Source organism: Nicotiana attenuata, unplaced genomic scaffold (genome assembly GCF_001879085.1).
Source record: "Nicotiana attenuata strain UT unplaced genomic scaffold, NIATTr2, whole genome shotgun sequence".
NCBI lineage: Eukaryota > Viridiplantae > Streptophyta > Magnoliopsida > Solanales > Solanaceae > Nicotiana > Nicotiana attenuata.
Window position 1 is genome coordinate 771,193 of NW_017670348.1, and position 15,603 is coordinate 786,795.

General features: G+C 42.1%; 1 pseudogene; it reads right to left on the reverse strand.

Annotated features, from left to right (window-relative positions):
• Window positions 1-14,820, reverse strand: part of LOC109238190 — a 29,475-nt pseudogene extending 14,655 nt beyond the window's left edge.
• Window positions 14,821-15,603: the final 783 nt, after the last annotated feature.

Genomic DNA, 15,603 nt, shown 5'->3' on the forward strand with positions numbered 1-15,603 from the left:
TAAGTATGCCTTTTGCTCTACTTTCATCTCCAATTCACCTACACATAAAATAGACTCCATTACGTGCAAATAAAGTGTAATTTATCATTAAAGCATGTAAAATTCAAGGCACATAATGTGCTAAACCATGAATAATAGCCACACATCAACTACTTATAAATGGATATAGCTGGTAGTTTCCCTTTTTTAATTCTTCTTAAACTTTATATCCAATCAAATATCGTTATATAAAATAAAACGAAAAAGTGATCTGAATTACCAGAAAGGGCGATCAAGTCAGTCTGATCTAGATCATGAGAAGCAAACATGGAGTTGAGTTGATCCAAATTGAACGTAGGCTTTGGCAGGTTGCCTTCCACATTTGATGCTTTTAATGTGAAACTATCCAGCCTTCCCAATTCCACGGGATACCTTGGTCCATCAGACTGAATTTACAAAATTATTATGCCAAGAAATCTTAATCAAGCATGCATTAAGCCAAAAAGGGAAAAAAAGAATAAGTTATTTACTGATAATGTAAAGCTTTTTATACTATTACTATTGTCTAACTTATTATAGTAGGTTAATTACAACTATTTTCGTTTCATTATCGTTTTTTTATAATTATAGTACGTTAATTACAACTATTGTCGTTTGATTATCAATTAATTACGTTATCATATAAACGATGTGATCACTTATAAACTAATTAAATGTGAGTCTATATGATAAGCATTAATCAATGACTTAGTAAAGATGATAATCAATACGCTATTATAGATTAAATTATACTGATAATATAAAAACTTTTATATTGTCAGTGTACTAAAAATAAAGGTAATAATAAAAAAAGTAGTACGACGAGCTTAATGACATCACGAGTGGCTACAACGAGAATGTCAGCACAAGAGACACTATTTTTACAACTTGGGTTTGCGTCAATGGCCGCTTTGGCTTTGACCACTGTGTCAAATCCATCTCCAGCCAATGAAAGATTATCTGGGTGATCATTTTCTGCTGTGTTCCCTGATGTAGATGTTATTATCATAGAAGCATCACAACCCTACATCCACGTAAAAAAGAGCGTATTAAACTACTACTATCAACTAGTAAAAGTAAATGGACTTTGAGCGCAACTCTATAAAAAAAATAAGGTGTAAACTGTCGAATACCATATAATTAAGTAGATAATAGTTTATTCTCTTGATCGGTAAGGATATTTTAACACATTTGCAGGCTCGTGACTGAATATTTGGAGCGTGAACAATATAGAATAGAGTTCGTGAATAAAAATATGAGCCCCCAATGGTCACCCAAGAAATAAAGTAAAACTAAGTGAAAGAGGAAGAAAAAAATATATACACACTTATTAGGAATAGATGCGCCGTTTAAACAAGAATCGTCTTGTTTAAATAGGTCTGTCTTTACTAGTATTTGTAACACATTTTCCTTCTCAAGAACAATGGATAAAATTCTCTTCGTTCCTCCCAAAAGTTTTATGTGATAGATTTTGAGAGCAATCTTCTATAACATGTAGGACTTAGACTGTGAACTTTTCGATTTAGTTCTTATTTGTGGCATGTGATAACGTTGACGACTAATGAAATAAATCGATGAAGAAATTTGGGGAACTATCTTTTTAATTTTTATTTTTCTTCTTTGGTATCAGAGCACTTTATTTTATCTTACAGAACCGGTACAATGGTTAGACTGTTTGTCTTTTCCCTTTTGAATTTGTAAATATTAAATACATAACAAATATACTCCATGTGTCCCGATTCATTTAACATTTAGTCGGTTCAAAAAAGAATTAGTAATAATTTAACTTTAAATTTATTATTTTACCCTTAATGAAATATTTTCTAGCCATACAAACTTTTATGATATGTTTTAGATCAGAAGTTTTAAAAGTCTTCCTTTATATCTATATTTTATATTTCGTGCCCAGTCAAACACCTCCACATAAATTGAGACGGAGAGAATGTTACTTATTTATGTACATGGATTGGGGTTGACCCACATGGGTGACTTGATCCAATTTCTTTCAGCTCGACATTACTTTAGTGAGTGATAACGAGATGTGTCTTGTTTCAATACCACGTCAAGAAAAATGAATCTTGGACCTAATTTTAACTCCAAAAATAAACTTATGATGTGAATTGTAAAGAATTATCCAGTACCATATAAGGTGGCCATAACATATAGTTCATTCTCTCGACCAATGTGGGATACACTAATAGAAAGTTATGATATGCATTAATTAGTTCGAAGTTGTGATGCATTAATTATTTAATTTCGAAGTGTTTACGCGGAATAATACAAGCAATGGGGAGGACAATATATACCTCAACAAAGCAATCATGGAAGAAGAGACGAATAACTGCAGGGACTGTGATAATTGTTTGTGGGACTTTCTGATTAACGATATTGCGAACAATACTTTCAACATTAGGACATATTTTTGCGTATTAGTGTTGGTCCTGAGTTGAGCAGAAACCAACTCTGGCAAGAATATACAAACACAAGAAATATATAAAACTGCTATAAGTAGATGTAAATTAAGTAATTAACCACCCATTTATTTACATATAGAAATAAATCTCAAGTATATGCAAGTTGAAGTTGAAGAAAGGGATAACAAATTGGTTTACAAATCTTGAATTTAGGAGACAAGGATTATATAATTGGAAAAAAAGAGTCCCTATATGTAACGACCTGGCCGGTCGTTTCATCAGTTACCGCCCCGTTTCCCCTATTTCTGCTTCTTATTATCTTGTTCAACTGTATTATTTTTGCATGTGCTTCCTTCCCTTAGCATGTTTTGACGTCATGATTCTGATTTTTGGTTAGATTCGCCGCGAGTTGAGGCCGAGACAAGAGGCAAAGGCATTGCGGACTAGATATTTGACCGGATAGAGGTAACTAATGATTGTAAATGTTGTCCTGAGGGTGTGAAACCCCGAAATTCACATCGTTGTGCTATTTTGAGGTGACGCACACGCTAGGTGACGAGCGTGAGGTCGTGCATTGTTGGGGATTGTGACTTAGTCCGTCCCACATGATTGTTTAATTGCGTATTTGATTGAAAACTGCTTGCTATTATCATGTTTTGGGCTGAATGCCATATATGTGCCTCGTGCCAGGATTTTTAATGTTGTTCCTCACTATTTTGACTTAGTATTTGTGATCAGCCATGCTATATTCTACTGTTTCCACAACTCAACCATCCTTACTCGTTTTCGATATTTTAGATGATATTTTTGGGCTGAGCCTCATGTTTTACTGATGCCCGTGTGGCTTGTTAGATTCTGACTGAATAAGGCCGAGGGCCTGTGTTGTGAGGGTACTATGGAATCGGGCTGCACGCCGCAGCATGTGGTACTGATTGTGATATATGAGAGGCCGAGGACCAGATTTATTATTCCACAAGGTGGCTTGTGACTTATATTAGATCGACAGCCTGTTGATTATGCCACGAGATGGCCTATTATTGCGCTTGGGCCGTAAGGGACCCCTCCCGGAGTCTGTACACCCCCAGTGAGCGCGGGTACCCAGTTTGTGATATAGCCCGAGGGGCTGATGTTGTTCCATGTTGTTGCCCGAGGGGCTGATACGAGTGATTGTGAGATAGCCCGAGGGGCTGGTTGTATTGATATTTTTGCCCGAGGGGCTGTTTGTGTTTCTATATTTTCTATACTGGTTTTCATTCACTCGTTTGAACTGTTAAAAGATGTTTTAAAAATGGTTTTACTGAATTAAGAAGTTTTTATGAGTTTCTACTGTTTACTGTATTGTGCTGGTTTTACACTGCCTCGCTGTGGCATTTTGCTGTGTATTTACGTGTTTTCTTATCGCTCAACTGCCTTTACTTTTATTATTTACTGAGTTGGCCTACTCAAATTACTCCCTACACCTCTGTGTGCAGATTTAGGTGTCTCAGGTCGCGCTAGCGAGGGTTGATTTGCTTCCAGCAGGCTGTTTGGAGTTGACTAGGGAGCTACTCGGCGTTCGCAGCCCAGTGCTTCTCCTTCCTACTTTTATTTCGTTGTCCTAGTTTTGTAATAGACTATGTTGCCTTTTTCATACTCTTAGATGGATTTTAGACGCTCGTGACTGGTGACACCCCGATATCGGGTTGTGTTTTGTTTTCCGCAGTTGATATATTTCACTTTGTTTTGGGATTTATCATTATATCTGTTAATTAAACTTGGGGTTTGTGTCGACTGGCCTTGTCTTCACGAGAGGCGCCATCACGACCGGGTCTGGGTCTAGGGTCGTGACAAGTTGGTATCAGAGCCTAGGTTACATAGGTCTCACGAGTCATGAGCAGGTTTAGTAGAGTCTTGCGGATCGGTACGGAGACGTCTGTGTTTATCCTCGGGCTGCAGAACCTATAGGAAACTTCATATTCTTGAAATTCTTGTCGTGCGAATCTGTTGATCTGAGTACTAAACTTCTATTATTCTATTCTCTCACAGATGGTGAGGACACGAGCGACTGGTCAGGATGGACGACTATCAGTACCACCAGCTGGGGCCACTGAGGCCGAGGACGCGGTCGAGGCCGTGGTAGGGGCAGAGGTGTAGCCCGTACAGCAGCTGGGGCAGCACCTGCAGATCCACCAACCGCCCAGTTCAGGATCAGCTCCCAGTCGTGGGTGCTCCAGCAGCACCAGCTCAGGTACCAGCTGTGCCCATTGTGATTCCAGGTCTTCAGGAGACCTTGACCCAGATCTTGACAGTGTGTACGAGTATTGCTCAGGCGATCGCAGTTCCTACTGCCGCAACTACTTCTCAGGCCGGGGAGGTACTCAAACTCCCGCCGCCCGCACACCCGATCAGGTTGTTCAGGGATTGCAGACACCGGAGGCACCACTAGCCCAGCCGGTGGTAGCTGCTCAAGGTTATGTAGCTCCAGTTATGCCAGAGGACGAGCAGCGCAGATTGGAGAGGTTTGGCAGACTCCAGCCTCCTACTTTTAGTAGTGCAGAGGGCGAGGATGCCCAGGGTTTCTTGGATAGATGTCAGAGGATTCTTCGCACCGCGGGTATTCTGGAGACCAGCGGGCTCGCATTCACGACTTTTCAGTTTACGGGAGCTGCCTTCACTTGGTGGGAGGCATATGAGAGGCGTGGGCCTGCTGGTGCGGCACCTCTTACTTGGCAGCAGTTCTCAGCTCTGTTTTTGAGAAGTATGTTCCATAGTCCCGTAGGGAGGAGCTGCATAGGCAGTTCGAGCAATTGCGACGGGGAGATATGACTGTTACACAGTACGAGATGAGATTCTCAAAGTTAGCTCGTCATGCTATTTGGCTGGTTGCTACGGAGAGAGAGAGAGAGGATCGGGAGGTTTGTTGATGGCCTCACATATCAGCTTCGGATTCTCATGACTAGGGAGAGGGTGTCAGGTGCTACGTTTATGGAGGTTGTTGATATTGCTCGTGAGATTGAGTCAGTTCAGCGCCAGGAGCGCGAGGAGAGAAGGCCAAGAGGCCTCGAGGACATGGTAGTTTTGGGGGTGCTCCTTTGAGGGGTCAGTTTCAGCACGACAGAGGCCGCCCGTTCAGGCATGCTCAGTCAGCTCGCCCAGGTTATCGTGGGGAATCATCGGGCCATGGTTCTCACGGTTCTCAGCAGGGTCATTCCTCACTCAGTGCCTTTCCAGCCCAGGGTTCGTCCTGTGCTCCATCAGTTTAGGACTCTTCTGCGCCAGGTGCGTCTGCTAGTCATTCGGGTGCTAGGGGTCCTCTTCAGTCCCCGTCTCCGGCACTAGGGAGTTATTATGAGTGTGGAGAGTTGGGACATATATGGAGGCAGTGTCCTCGTCACCTTGGGGGTTCATCTCAGCAGAGGGGTCAGCCATCACTTCAGCACCAGTTACTTCACCATCCACCCAGCCAGCTAGGGGTGGAGGACAGTCATCTAGGGGTCGCCCAAGAGTGGGAGGTCGATCCGGTGGTGGTCATGCCCGTTTCTATGCACTTCCAACTAAGCCTGATGCGGTTGCTTCAGATGCGGTGATTACAGGTATTATCTCAGTCTGCCGCAGAGATGCCTCTGTGTTATTCGACCCTGGTTCTACTTTATCTTATGTGTCATCTTACTTTGCCCATTATCTGATATGCCCTACGAGTCTCTCGTTTCTTCTGTTCATGTCTCTACTCCGGTGGGCGATACTGTTGTGGTAGACCGTGTATATCGATCGTGTGTTGTATCTATTGGGGGTCTGGAGACCCGAGTGGATCTTCAGTTGTTATGTATGGTAGACTTCGATGTGATATTGGGCATGTATTGGTTATCTCCGTGCTGGGCTATTCTGGATTGTTATGCCAAGACAGTGACGTTGGTTATGCCTGGTGTGCCACGGATTGAGTAGCGAGGTGTGTCTGTTATGTTCCCAGCAGGGTAATATCATTCTTGAAGGCCCAGCGTATGGTTGGGAAAGGTTGTCTTTCATACTTAGCATTTGTGAGGGATGTCAGTGCAGAGACTTCTAGCATTGATTCTGTTCCAATTGTGAGAGATTTTCTAGATGTGTTTCCTGCAGACCTGTCGGCATGCCACCGGATAGGGATATCGAATTTGGTATTGATCTGGTGCCAGGCACTCAGCCCATTTCTATTCCACCATATCGTATGGCACCAGCGAAGTTGAAGGAGTTAAAGGAGCAGCTTCAGGAACTCCTTGATAAGGGGTTTATCCTGCTTAGTGTGTCACCTTGGGGTGCACCTGTTCTATTTGTGAAAAAGAAGGATGGCACAATGAGGATGTGCATTGATTACAGGCAGTTGAACAAAGTAACAATCAAGAACAAGTACCTTTTGCCTCGTATCGATGATTTGTTCGACCAGCTTCAGGGAGCGAGAGTGTTCTCCAAGACCGATCTTCACTCAGGGAATCACCAGCTAAAGATCAGGGACTCGGATATCCTCAAGACAGCTTTCAAGACCCGATATGGTCACTATAAGTTCCTTGTGATGTCTTTTGGGCTGACCAATGCCCCAGCAGCATTCATGCATTTGATGAATAGCGTGTTCCAGCCTTATCTCGACTCGTTCGTTATTGTATTCATTGATGATATTCTGGTATACTCGCGTAGTTAGGAGGAGCACGCGGAGCATTTGAGAGTGGTGTTGCAGAGATTGAGAGAGGAGAAGCTTTATGCAATGTTCTCCAAATGTGAGTTTTGGCTCAGATCAGTGACTTTCTTGGGGCACGTGGTGTCCAGCAAGGGTATTCAGGTTGATCCGAAGAAGATAGAGGCGGTTCAAAGTTGGCCCAGACCGTCCTCAACCACAGAGATTCATAGTTTCCTTGGTTTGGCAAGTTATTACCGGCGATTTGTTCAGGGATTTTCATCCATCACATCGCCCTTGACCAAGTTGACTCAGAAGGGCGCTCCATTTCAATGGTCTGATGAGTGTGAGCAGAGCTTCCAGAGGCTCAAGACTGCATTGACCACAGCTCCAGTATTGGAGTCGTCATCAGCTTCAGGTTCATATATAGTGTATTGTGATGCTTCGAGAGTGGGTATTTGATGTGTATTGATGCAGGAGGGTAGAGTTATTGCTTATGATTCTCGTCAGTTGAAGCCCCATGAGAAGAACTACCCTGTTCATGATTTGGAGTTGGCTGCCATTGTTCATGCGTTGAAGATTTGGAGGCATTATCTGTATGGTGTGTCTTGCGAGATATTTACTGATCATCGTATCCCCCAGCACTTGTTCAAACAGAAGGATCTCAATTTGATGCAGCGGAGATGGTTGGAGTTGCTAAAGGATTATGATATTACGATCTTGTACCATCCGGGGAAGGCCAATGTGGTGGCCGATGCTTTGATCCGGAAGGCGGTGAGTATGGGGAGTTTGGCATATCTTCCTGTTGGGAGAGACCTCTTGAAGTTGATGTTCAGGCCTTGGCCAAGCGGTTCGTGAGATTGGACATTTTGGAGCCCAGTCGGGTATTAGCTAGTGTGGTTTCTCGGTCTTCCTTATTTGATCGCATCAGAGAGCGCCAGTATGATGATCCTCATTTTCTTGTCCTTAAGGACAGGGTTCAGCACGATGATGCCAGAGATGTGACCATTGGTGATGATGGGGTATTGAGGATGCAGGGCCGGATATACGTGCCCAATGTGGATGGTCTTCGGGAGTTGATTCTAAAGGAGGCTCATAGCTCGCGGTATTCTATTCATCCGGGTGCCGCGAAGATGTGTCAGGATCTGAGACAACATTATTGGTGGAGGAGAATGAAGAAGGACATTGTGGGGTTTGTAGCTCGGTGTCTCAATTGCCAACAGGTGAAATACGAGCATCAGAGACCGGGTGGCTTGCTTCAACGGATGGATATTCCAGAGTGGAAGTGGGATCGGATCACCATGGACTTTGTAGTTGGGCTCCCACGGACTTTGAAAAAGTTCGATGCTATTTGGGTTGGTCGTGGATCGGTTGACCAAGTCCGTGCACTTCATTCCTGTGTGTACTACTTATTCTTCAGAGGGTTGGCGGAGATCTATATCCGTGAGATTGTTCGTTTGCATGGTGTCCCGGTTTCCATCATTTTAGATAGGGGCACTCAGTTTACTTCACAGTTTTGGAGGTCCGTGCAGTGAGAGTTAGGTACTCAGGTTGAGTTGAGCACAACTTTTCACCCTCAGATTGACGGGCAGTCCGAGCGCACTATTCAGATATTGGAGGACATGTTGCGCGCTTGTGTCATTGATTTTGGAGGGTCATGGGATCAGTTTCTGCCGCTCGCGGAGTTTGCTTATAACAACAGTTACCAGTCGAGTATTCAGATGGCTCCATATGAGGCTTTGTATGGGAGACGATGTAGATCTCCGGTCGGTTGGTTTGAGCCGGGTAAGGCTAGGCTATTGGGCACATACTTAGTGCATAACGCCTTAAACAATGTGAAGGTGATTCAGGAGAGGCTTCGTACAGCGCAGTCGAGACAAATGAGCTATGCTGACAGGAAGGTTCGGGATGTGTCCTACATGGTCGGTGAGAAGGTTCTGTTGAAGGTTTCATCCATGAAGGGTGTTATGAGGTTTGGGAAGAAAGGTAAATTGAGTCCTCGATTCATTGGGCCTTTTGAGGTACTTAATAGGATTGGGGATGTGGCTTATGAGCTTGCTTTACCACCCAGCTTGTTGAGTGTGTATCGGTATTTCATGTTTCTATGCTCCGAAAGTATGTTGGGGATCCGCCTCATGTTTTGGATTTCAGCATGGTTCAATTAGATGATGATTTGATTTATGATGTGGAGCCAGTAGCTATTTTGGAGCGGCAGGTTCGAAAGTTGAGGTCAAAGGATATAGCCTCAGTGAAAGTGCAGTGGAGGGGTCAGCCCGTGGAGGAGGCTACCTGGGAGACCGAGTGGGAGATGTGGAGCAGATATCCTCACCTATTCGAGGCTTCAGGTATGTTTCTTGACTCGTTCGAGGACGAACATTTATTTAAGAGGGGGAGGATGTAACGACCCGACCGGTCGTTTCATCAGTTACCGCCCCATTTCCCCCATTTCTGCTTCTTATTATCTTGTTCAATTGTATTATGTGTTATCGGGTTGGTTGGCTCGGGTTCGGAGAGGTTTTGGTAAGGGTTGAAACACTTAGTCTCTTTTAAGAAAGCTTAAGTTGGAAAAAGTCAACTGGATGTTAACTTATGTGAAATAGGGCTCCGATGTGAATTTCGATGATTCGGATAGATTTGGGGGTGATTTGGGACTTAGGAGTGTGATCGGAATGTGTTTTGGAGGTCCGGAGTAGATTTATGCTTGAATTAGCGAAATTGGAATTTTGGCATTTTCCGGTTGATAGGTGAGATTTTGATATAGGGGTCGGAATGGAATTCCGGAAGTTGTAGTAGGTCTGCTGTGTCATTTGGGATGTGTGTGCAAAATTTCAGGTCATTCGGACGTGGTTTGATAGACTTTTCGATCAAAAGCATTTTTCGGAAGATTTTGGAACTTTAGGCTTGAATTCGATGTGATTTGGTTGATTCGATGTTGTTTGAGGTGTTTTGAAGATTGGTACAAGTTTGGAGAGTGGTATGTGACTTGTTGGTGCGGTTGAGGTCCCGGGAGCCTCGGGGTGATTCCGGGTGGTTAACGGGTGATTTTGAGACTTGGTTGGACAGCTGAAGGATTCTGGTTGCTGTCATAACCGCATCTATGGTTGGGAGGCCGTAGGTGCGACTCCTGCAGATGCGGAACCAAGCCGCAGAAGCGGCCAGGCAGGGTGTCAGGCGAGCGCCAAGGCGCAGGTGCGATTGCGCAGGTGCGGAATGCTGACCGCAGGTGCGGTCCCAACTATTTAAGTGAAAACCGCAGATGCGGTTGAATTGACCGCAGAAGCGGTGCCGCAGAAGCGAAAAAGGGCCGCAGGTGCGAAATCCCTGGGTCAGAATGTATATAATTCTCCCTTCGCGATTTTCAGTGGTTTCACCATTTTTAAACATGTTTTCTGGAGCTTTTGGGGGATTTTGAAGAGAGAATTCAAGGGGACTTCGTTGAGGTAAGGTTTTGGATAATAAAAACTCGTCCCTATGGTATTATTTCACGTATTAGACTTGAATTTTGTGGAAAAATTGGGTAAATATGGAAGAAACTAGGGCTTGGGAATTTAGGTCTTTGATTAAGGATTTGAAGGGCCATTTGGGGTCCGATTTTGGTGCTTTTGGTACGTATGAACTCGTGGGAAGATAAGGGTTCCATTAATGTTAATTTTGTCGGATTCTAAGATGTGGGCACGGGGGGCCGGGTTTGGTTAATTTCGGTATTCGTGTCATAATTTCATTATTTTTGCACGGGCTTCGTTCCCTTAGCATATTTTGACGTCATGATTCTGATTTTTGGTTAGATTCGCCGCGAGTTGAGGCCGAGACGAGAGGCAAAGGCATCGCGGGCTAGAGATTTGACCGGATAGAGGTAAGTAATGATTGTAAATGTTGTCCAGAGGGTGTGAAACCCCGAAATTCACATCGTTGTGCTATTTTGAGGTGATGCACACGCTAGGTGACGAGCGTGAGGTCGTGCATTGTTGGGGATTGTGACTTAGTCCGTCCCACATGATTGTTTAATTGCGTATTTGATTGAAAACTGCTTGCTATTATCATGTTTTGGGCTGAATGCCATATATGTGCCTCGTGCCAGGATTTTTAATGTTGTTCCTCACTATTTTGACTTAGTATTTGTGATCAGCCATGCTATATTCTACTGTTTCCACAACTCAGCCATCCTTACTCATTTTCGATATTTTAAATGATATTTTTGGGCCGAGCCTCATATTTTACTGATGCCCGTGTGGCTTGTTAGATTCTGACTGATTAAGGCCGAGGGCTTGTGTTGTGAGGGTACTATGGGATCAGGCTGCACGCCGCATCATGTGGTACTGATTTTGATATATGAGAGGCCGAGGGCCAGATTTATTATGCCATGAGGTGGCTTGTGATTTATATGAGGCCGAGAGCCTGTTAATTATGGCACGAGATGGACTATTATTGCGCTTGGGCCGTAGGGGCCCCTCCCGGAGTCTGTACACCCCCAGTGAGCGCGGGTACCCAGTTTGTGATATAGCCTGAGGGGCTGATGTTGTTCCATGTTGTTGCCCGAGGGGCTGATACGAGTGATTGTGAGATAGCCCGAGGGGCTGGTTGTATTGGTATTTTTGCCCGAGGGGCTGTTTGTGTTTCTATATTTTTATACTGGTTTTCATTCACTCGTTTGAACTGCTAAAAGATGTTTTAAAAATAGTTTTACTGAATTAAGAAGTTTTTATGAGTTTCTACTGTTTACTGTATTGTGCTGGTTTTGCACTGCCTCGCTGTGGCATTTTGCTGTGTATTTACGTGTTTTCTTATTGCTCAGCTGCCTTTACTTTTATTACTTACTGAGTTGGCGTACTCACATTACTCCCTGCACCTCTGTGTGCAGATTCAGGAGTCTCAGGTCATGCTAGCGAGGGTTGATTTGCTTCCAGCAGGCTGTTTGGAGTTGACTAGGTAGCTGCTCGGCGTTCGCAGCCCAGTGCTTATCCTTCCTACTTTTATTTTGTTGTCCTAGTTTCGTAATAGACTATGTTGTCTTTTTCATACTCTTAGACGGATTTTAGATGCTCATGACTGGTGACACCCCGATGTCGGGCTGTGTTTTGTTTTCCGCAGTTGATATATTTCACTTTATTTTGGGATTTATCATTATATCTGTTAATTAAACTTGGGTGTTGTATCGACTGACCTTGTCTTCACGAAAGGCGCCATCACGACCGGGTCTGGGTTTTGGATCGTGACACTATATTAGCCAGTTGGCCAAAGAATCTTTCTGAATACGCAAAAAGTTGAACTTATAAAAAAAATAATACAAGTCAGTCTAATTTTGTGAATGAGACAGTTAAACGTGAGAATTGTTTAAAAGCCGCCTTACATTTAATCTTTTCTGTTAGTATTAGTACTTCATGTGATGTTCTCTTATACGTAGCTTAATTAAGTGAATTTAAGCTTGAAATATGAATACAAACAATCTTGTCCAAGTTAATATAATAGAAATAAAATGTATGACCTAGAGAAGATTTAAGTTAAGATGTACTCTTACCGTTGCAATTTTATGTGAACCTAATTGACTGGGTATAGAGTTAAAGAAAAAAGAGAAGATTTTTGAACTTATGGTGTAAAATGATGTACATATATTTTGTGTGGTTATAAATCATTGCATAAAGATAAATTGTTTCCAAATAAGAAAAAAGGTTATACGTTTTGACAAGGATTAAAAAAATATATGTTCACATAAATTAAAACGGAGGGAGTAATACATATTAGAGACACTCGCTAAAAAGGAAGTGACGCTGATGAAAGCCTGCTGGCTACGTGGAGGAAAACAATAAACTTGGACATGAAATAGGGCTGTCTTCATATCAACACAATTCCTGAAATAAGAAGACTGAGGGTGTGTTTGATATAACGGAAAATATTTTTCATGGAAAATGTTTTCCAAGAAAATATTTTCTTGAAAAACAAAGAGTATTTTCCGGTATTTGTTACGCAATTAAGGAAAATAACTTCTCAAGAGTATTCATAAATAATTTAGATACAATAAATATGAAGTCATAAACTTTCGAACCAACAATCTTCCGAACCCACAAATTTTATAAACTTTCGAACTCGCAAACTTTCGAACCCGTAAACTCTATAATTTCTGAACCCGCAAAACTTCCAAACACATAAACCTCTGAACTTATAACTTTGAAACTTGTAAACTTTCGAACCTGTAAACTGAAAAATAAAAAAAATCAGAACTGAAAATATAAAAGAAAATATTTTTTGCAGGGGAGAGGAGGGGGTGCAAAAAAACGAAAAAATAGAAAACAAAAAACAAAAAATACAAAAAAATGTATTAAAAAATTTTTTGCGAGGGGGAAGGGGGGTGGTTCAGATAAACGAAAAAATAGAAAATTAAAAATACAAAAAAAAAAAAGTAAAAAAATAATTATTTTTACTGGGGGGGGGGGGGTTTAGACGTGTTTGGGGTGGGTGGGTGGCGTAGGAAAACGGAAAACAATTGGGGTTTGATGTGAGGTTAGGTAGAATTTTTGAAAAATGTTTTCCTAACTTTTTCTAGGAAAGTTATTTTTCTCCAATTTTAAAAAAATGTAATATCTAGGAAAATATTTTCCAAACTATTTTGTGCAACCAAACAGTAAAAAATAAAAAAACATTTTCCTTCGTACCAAATACACCCTGAAAAGTGTAATCATAAGCCACTCTGGCTAGAAAACCACACTTCAAAAACAATTAATTTAGAGGTCGTTAATTTGGTTTTCCGTCTAGCTATGCAGAAATTATAATACATGCATGGACCGGTCCGTGATACGGTGAATAATAATACAAGACCTGTTAGGTGGTGAATATTAATAATGCGTGAATTGTTATGATGTCATGGTTAAGAAATTAATTTATATACACTCACAATTTAAAGAATCTAGTGTATATATAACTTGTCCTACCTATTTCTTAGGTTACGAATCTTATCTTTAACATGCGGTTATCTGTAGGTATATTTAGGTGATTTGATGGCATAATAATTTTTTCAATATCAATATAATATAAGTTATCCTTTAGTTCAATTCAGTTTGCAGATCTAGGTTCAGGACTCATTGAACTAACATTTCTTCCTCTGGACGCAGCAGCAATTATTCTGGTGAAGGGCACAAATGTTAAGAGAATCCAAGATCTTTCCCATACCATGATCAAGTCCTTTTTATTAAGACTTTAAGTACATTAATAGTGTAAAAAATTCTTTATGTTTACCCTAAAATCCGAGTAACAATTAAACTTATATTGTGATTTTAAGGATATGTGATTTAATCTAATACCAATTGATAAACAAGGATTTAAATAGATAAATTAGAGAATAAAATAAATCAAACCAGTATGCAAGCCAAATCTCGACCTCGACCTATGGTAGTCTCGAGGTGTGATAATAGGAATAGCAAATGATAAAGCAACTCTGATGAACAGTAAATGAAATAGCAAGAAAGTAATGAGCGTATATTGTCTTACCAGTGAATAATGAATCGTACAAATGAATGGGATCCCTCTTTACATAATGGAGGAGTCCTAAATAAGGTACAATTCTAATTATAGTAGGAAATCATATTTGACAATTGGTTAACTGCCGAGGATCAATCCATTTCGAAATTCACGCCATGATCTTTGGTCCGTTGCGGGTATCTCGCTCTTTCCGTTACTGAACTATACCGGTGTCATCTCGAAGTATGCCCTCTTCTGACCTCGGTAAGCGATATCGGTCTTGATCTTGGAAAGGAACATCGACCTCGAACTCGACATCCTGGCTTTCCACGTGGTATCACTTTTCCCATCAAAGGACGAAATAGGGTAGCCCCGATTTTCACCGTATACAGATAGTCCCCTCGTTTCTTAGAGTAAAATGAGAAGAAACGACTTGAGCCTCGATTTTCTGGAGACCCCGATAATGGCGTCATCCCTGTGACATAAACGTCGAGGTAACCGAAACGTCCCGTCGGTACAGTTCCCCAAATCATTAATGACTGTCAGTGGGTGATCGACCATTAGCGCCACCGAACCGTCGCCGTGAATCTATAAATACGGGTTCTTTATTTTAATCAAAACTTTACTCCCATCTTCACCAAGTTTTTCTAAGTCTTTTCCTCTCTCCATCTCTTCTCTTTCACCGTCCGTTGAGTCGATTTCGTTAGTACCAAACCGAATTTCGCCTCTTCCCGCTTCATCTCATCTGAATCAATGGAGAAAACCTCCAAAACCTTCCCACAAAAGGAGAAAGCTTCTTTTTCTTCTTCCCGGCCAGCCGGTGACAAAACACCGGTGGAACCGCTCCCTCACGAGTACGTTCCCGGTCCTTGTGTTTTAAAAAACAACTTCAAAGTCGAGAACCCTCCGTCGGTCCCTGGACGATGTGAACACGTATCGAGGTATATTTGCTCCATAATGGCGAAACAGCTTGAGGCTGTGAAGAAAGAGTGCAACTGGGGGGCCGAGGTCGTGGTGAAAATCCCTGCTCCAGAAGAAAGTATCACCACTCACGTGGAGGGGTTTCTAAGTATTTACAGTTACCCCTTCACATTGGGTCCT